The sequence below is a fragment of the Dasypus novemcinctus genome, chromosome 8 (assembly GCF_030445035.2).
Source record: "Dasypus novemcinctus isolate mDasNov1 chromosome 8, mDasNov1.1.hap2, whole genome shotgun sequence".
Classification (NCBI taxonomy): domain Eukaryota; kingdom Metazoa; phylum Chordata; class Mammalia; order Cingulata; family Dasypodidae; genus Dasypus; species Dasypus novemcinctus.
Genome location: NC_080680.1, coordinates 70352669 through 70359349, shown reverse-complemented (window position 1 = coordinate 70359349; position 6681 = coordinate 70352669). Strand labels below are relative to the sequence as shown.

The window sequence follows — 6681 nt, the reverse complement described above, 5'->3', positions numbered from 1 at the left end:
ACAACAAAACCTAAACTAGAGCTCTGTTGTACATTGTTTCAAAATTATCCACTACAAATATCCTATATTCTTACCTATTTAATTTCAGAGCATAAGTTTGCATCTACATCAATGTCAAACTATTATTTATTCTATGAAAAACAGCACAAATATTCTTCATTCTGCTTTCAATACAAATTATTTTATAAACGTAAAGGTCATTTAATTGATCAGGGCCCAATGAAAATTACCCTGGCAAAACTCAAGCTATTGATTTGAGATTTTTGAAAAAGAAATATAAGTGGTTGTCTTCTGTTTCTCTTTGATAATTTGAGAGCAGTTTTCAGGATTTATTAGTCTCCAGCATCTCCATTTTGATCTCCAATAAACCAAAGAAAGTGAAAATTTAAGGCTAACAAAGCTGTCTGGAGCAGATTACCCAATGCCATTAGGTTGGAGATGGAGAAGTTATCTGGATCCTTTCTTTTCCTCCATAAGTGATGGACCATCGAGTCAGCAATCCACAGCAAGATAAACACCTGTAACACAGCATCAAGTAAATATACCGCTATGAAGAGTACAGTTAAAGAAGTAGGGTCACTTTTCATCAGATGAGTAGTGTACAGGGAAGTTAAATGTCTAGTAATCACTAAGAGCAGTAGAACTTGGGCAGATTTATTATTTACTACTGAACCAAAAAAGGTTCTAAATGGGTTGCAACAACTTTTGGGTTCATTAGGCAATTCTCCAGGATATAGCCTCCCATACCACTTATAGCCATAGCTGCTGTAACAGGATCCTATGTTGAATGGAGAACTGTCCTTGTGGCTGGGCATTTGACAGCCATCATAATCCAGATAGGAGTTAGAGCCAAGTAAAAGATACCAACTAACGGAAAATGTAGTAACAAGTCTCAAGACAAGAGTGAGAACTCTGACTTTATCCAAGCTAATATGGCAAGACTTATAAGGTTGCCCAAACTAGCAGCAATGGGTGCAGCAACATTATCAGGATTTATATCAGTCTTCTTTGAGTCACCCACAACCCCAACAATTATCATTCTCTACCGAAGAGATGCAATGAAGCAACTGCTAGAGCAGTTGCTTAACTGCTAGAGTGGTTGCTTCACTGCTAGAGCACAAAAGTATGGAATGATCAAGGTAGTATTTTCCCTCAGGAATCCAGTTCAATATAATTGCTACCACAGCTGCTAGAAAACCAACTATTGTTGTCTGAATCTGCTTTAAGGCCAAGTTGCCAATTAGGTTCCACTTTTCAATGGGTGAATCCATCTTCCCAGTATTTACTGCAGTGGATAATTGGGATGCCAATGCCACTTCCAAGATCCCTTTGAGACCAAGAAGTGTAGGAACTAAAATGCAAACTTCAGTTACTTTTTTAAATACCTCCCAGTGCTATACTGTATCCAAAACCACCAGCTGAAACTTCCAAAAGTAGATAGCAAAAATGGCACAAATATATGAAATGTCATGACACCACTGGATTCCTTTGGTAAATTTTGGTTTGCTTTGACAATGGCATCTTTATCACCACCACAAGAAATATCTTCATCTTGTAACATGGCAGTAGTTTCAGAAGCCTCCCTTCCATCAAGTAATTATAGTAGGTACAATAATTATACTTTTGTTTACAGCTTGATGGTGCATGCCAATTATTGCCATGAAAAGACTTCTCTGGAAAAATGTTATACTACATATGTTGTTTGGATCTATTATTCAAAGTCTGGGCAGCAATTGATAACTAATTTTGCCAAGTGCCATTTGTTTTTTTGTGTCAATCTTCCTGATTTTTCTGGTAAATGACTGGAACCTTACTCATTAGTAAGTTTAATAACTTAAATTAAATTGAATTTAAATTTAAAGCCCAATATACAAAACCTCCTCCATCCCTTGGACTATCACTGTTTTCTTAGTAATAGATTTTCCTTTACTGTTAGTCATATTGTCATACAAAAGACCCTGAACTCCTTAGATTTCAAGCTTCATGAACCACACAAACAGAAAAAAATAGAATATCTTTAAAATGCTACAAGGAAAAAACAAAACAAAACATTTAACCCAGAATTTTATTTCCAGTGCAGGTGTCCTTCAGAAATGAATATTAAAGATATTTCAGATATACCAAAACCTAGAAAACTTGTCAAGACAAGACCTGCACTACAAGAAATACTAAAGGAAGTTCTTCAGGCTGAGAGTAAGTGATTCCAAATGGGATCTCACATCTAGAGAAAAAATAATCACCAGAAATGATAAATATATGGATATATTTTTTAACACCATATCTATATATGTTCATTTCTTCTCTTAGTTTATTTAAAAGACATATGACCATTTAAATGAAAATTATAATAACATATTGTTATGTTTATAATATATGTACATATATAATTAAATGGGGGATGGTAAATGGAACCATATGGTTACAAAGTACCGATGTTTTATGCAAAAGAGTACAATATTAACCCTAAGTTAATGTGATGAGTTAAAGATGAATATTGAAATCCCTGGAGACACAAGTAAACAGGAAATAAAAGAGTCATAGTTAAAAGCCAACAGAGAAACCAAATGAGAATAGTATTAATTATTCTACTATCCACCTTCGCAACACTCCAGATTTTCAAAACTGGATAAAAATCAAGAGGCAACTATATGCTATCTAAGAGAGACACTTTATATAAAGAGACACAAATAGGTTGAAAGTGAAGGATGGAAAAAAAATATACTTTCCAAGCATAATCCTAAGAATCTGGTGTGGTGATGTAATTGTCAGATAAATATAGCTTTCAAGACTAGGTGTATCACCAGTGTTAAAGAAGAATGTTTCATAATAAAAGGTTTAATTTATTTTGATAAAATACATGCACTTAGTAACAGAACTTTAAGATATATGAAATAAAAACTAACAGAATGAACAGGCAAAAGGGACAAATCTATAAGCATGCTGGAAATTTTAACATCCCTGTCTCAGAATTGATAGATTAAGTAGACAAAATAATTAACAAAATATGGAAGATCTGAATATCACTAAAAACCACTTTAATTGAATTGACATTTATGGAACACTACACTCAACAACAGCAGAATACACATGATTTTCAAGAAGCATGGAACACTCACTGGGATATATGGTATCCTGTGCAAATTTCTATAAATTTCAAAATATTGAAATGTTATGGAGTTTATTTTCTTTACACAATGAATTAAAGTAGATATTGGTAACAATAGGTCTTTAAAAATTCCCAAAATATTTGAAAATTAAACAATAGGCTTTTAAATTACCCAATGGTCAAAGAAAAATGCATTAAAAAATCAGAAAATATGAATCCCTCAAAATATTTGACATGCAGCCAAAGACATAGTCATTATGGTACTTTTAGCATAACGCTTATATTAGAGAGAAAAAAAGCCTAAAATCAATAATCAAAGTTTCTGCTTTAAAAAACTAAAAACATATGAGCAAGTTAAACTAGCAGTAAGTAAAAGAGGGGAAATAATAAATGCGAAAGCAGAAATAATTGAGTTACATAAGAAGCAAACTATAGAAACAATCCGTGAAACCAGAAGTCCATTCTTAAAAACAATTGAAAAAATTGATATGTCCCTATGAAACTTATCATGAAATATGGGAGAAAGCACAAATCCTTGATATCAGGAATGATATAGAAAATAATGAAACAGATACTGTGGATAACAAAATGATAATGAGAGAGTATAATGACCAAGTTTGTGGCATAAATGTGATAATTCACAAAAGAAGATATAAAAAGGGCAAATAAGCATGTGAGATAATTCTCAGCTTCATTATTTCAGGAAAATGCAAATAAAACCACATAGAGCTTTTCAGTATCATAGCCAATGAGGTTTATCCCAGGAGCAAATTGCTAATTGAAAACTTTTCCCAATACCCTGCCATGACGACTGGAAATATAATCAGCACTGGCAATTTTTAACAGTCTCTATGGAAACTGAAAAAAACAAAACAAAACCAAACAACAAAAAAACCCAAGCACATAGAAATATCGTTATATACCCACTAAAATGACTCGCATTATGTGGAACAACTGGAATACTCATAAAATGTTGGTGGCATTTTAAAATAGTACTTGGGAGGAAGGTTTACAGTTTCTTCTGGAAGTCGACTCTCTTTTGACCTGGCAATCACACTTTGAGGAAACATTTCCAAAAAAGTATCTTGTAACAGAATGCCCTTATCAGTGTTTATTCATGACCTTCTCATATTGGGAACCATCCAAATGATCATCAACAGTATAATGAATAAACAACTGATAGTATGATCATGCAATTGATCACTACTAAACAATAAGAAAACAGATATAGACACATGCAAAACATGATGAATCCCATATATATTATGGTGAGTTTAAGAAGACAGATGCAAAAGTACAGGTACTGTATGATTTTCTTTATATGAAGTTTTAAATCAACCAAAGCTTACCTAAGGTTTAATAAATCAGAACTCATGACTGCCTTTGGTGAGGGTAGGGAATTGAGTGGAAAGGAAACTTTCTGGGTAGATTAAGGTATTCCATAACATGATAGAACTATATATTACATGTTAGTATCCATTGTCAAAATCATAGATCTAAGATTCTTGCATTTCAGTGTATATAAATTTCAATTTAAAAAGAAGTGCATAAAAATAATGATAGAGGTTGGAATTGGTTACTAGGCAGAGGTATAGATATTTCAAGATTGGTAGAATGTTGATTGTTGAAGATGTGAGATGTGCACATGGGTATATATTACATTTTTTGTTAAGTTAGTGTATGTTTTAAAGTAAAAGAAAGATTCTTGTTATTTTTAAAAATAGCGCTCAGTATTTCAAGTGGAAGCAAGTTGTCAATCATTTATGTAATATAAACACACACACTCACATATGGAAATAGGAAAGAATCGAAATAATGCTTACTTTGTTAGAATGGGATAGGAATAGGGAGTGGGAGTGAAATTCTTAGTCTTTTTATCTCTGCATTTTTGGCATTTGATACTGTAAGGACGTATCATTTACAAAAAATAACAAAGAAAGGTAAGAAAGTAAGTAATTGGTTTCTCTTTAATTTTTTCCTTTTACTTATCTATTAATTAATTAATTTACTTTGTCTATTTTTATTGAAGGATGCCTCCTGTATTTCACATGGGCCAGGACCTTACTCTTAAGGATACAATTTGCATGCTGCATTAGAGGTACTATCTAAGGTTATGTTTTCAAAAAGAACAGTGACCTGGTATTTTTCACTAACTTAGACTTCAGTCATTTTAGGATGAAGGATAATTCAAACAGCAACTGTCCTGAAGTTGCTCTTAGCTGAGAAACCCACTTGTATATTTAGCTAAAATGACTTAACAGTGGAATCAACATTATTTAAAAAGTGTAGCATACTAAAGAGAACGGACCTTTTAGAAGACTCAAAAATTAATTTCTAGAGAAGCAGACGCGGCTCAACTGATAGAACTCTGCCTACCATATGGAGGGTCCAGGTTTGATACCCAGGGCCTCCTGGCCTGTGTGGTGAGCGGGCGCACATGCAGCACTTCCATGTGCAAGGAGTGCTGTGCCATGCAGAGGTGTCCCATGCACAAGGAGTGCACCCCGCAAGGAGAGCTGCCAAGAGTGAAAAAAGTGCAGCCTGCCCAGGAGTGGAGCCGCACACCCAGAGAGCTGACACAACAATAAAAAAAGACACAGTTTCCCGGTACTGCTGACAAGAATGCAAGTGGACTGAGAAGAACACACAACAAATGGACACAGAGAGCAGACAATAGGGGGGGAAGGGAAGAGAAAAAAATAAAAAATAAATCTTTAAAAAAATTAATTTCTAATAATTAAATTGAACACTTTACAAGCCTTCCTAAATCATACTTTTTGGTCTACTTCCAGTTGCTGTTTATAGGTGAAAGTCTCAATAAAACTTGAAATATGTATGTGTGTATATATATGTTTATGTATAGTGCTAATATTTTACATGTCTGCTTTTCACACCAATTTGATCTAATATATTTTTCTGTACATTTATAGGTATAATAAAACCATAACCCTAACTATACTACTTTTTAGAATGATGATAATAAAAGAAATATAGAACAATTGAGATAAAGAGAGACAGAGAAAAGGGAGAGATGAGGTGATCTATTTTGTTGCAGACAGTAATCCCAATCCAAATTTGGTGTCCTACCTCTGCTTTTTGACAAATAAATGAATTAATGCATAGCTTCAAGTCCTGACCTAATACATTATCTAAGTATTTGCTTTATAAATTCATGGTAAATAATTTATATGTAAGGATGCTGGTAAATTGGGGTGGTGGTTAGGATCCAATAATGTCTGACTTTTCAGAATATAAAAGAGGAAATATTTGGTGCTATAGAGAATCCTTTTGGTTAATTCATGGTTCCGAATAATCAACTCCTCTGTTCATTACTGGTTATCTAGAGACTGACTTTATTTTTCCTGTCATGTTCTATTGCTGGGTGCCAGAATAGAAGGCCACCATTAATTATTGAATAGCGATTTAAAAAGTAAAATGAGCTAAATATGGAGAAGGGGCACCATGAAAGGACACAGACTGATGGGAAAAGTGTCCAAATATGATGTCTCACTGCCTCCAGCATGAAGACATAGGATCCTTACTTGGATTGATTTCAAAATCCTTGTTTTAAGCTT

At 33.6% G+C, this 6681-nt stretch overlaps 2 pseudogenes; one reads left to right on the top strand and one right to left on the bottom strand.

Annotated features, from left to right (window-relative positions):
- Positions 1–332: 332 nt before the first annotated feature.
- Positions 333–1940, bottom strand: LOC101412677 (solute carrier family 41 member 2-like; annotated as a pseudogene).
- A 1893-nt stretch (positions 1941–3833) lies between these two features.
- Positions 3834–3964, top strand: LOC131279649 (U4 spliceosomal RNA; annotated as a pseudogene).
- Positions 3965–6681: the final 2717 nt, after the last annotated feature.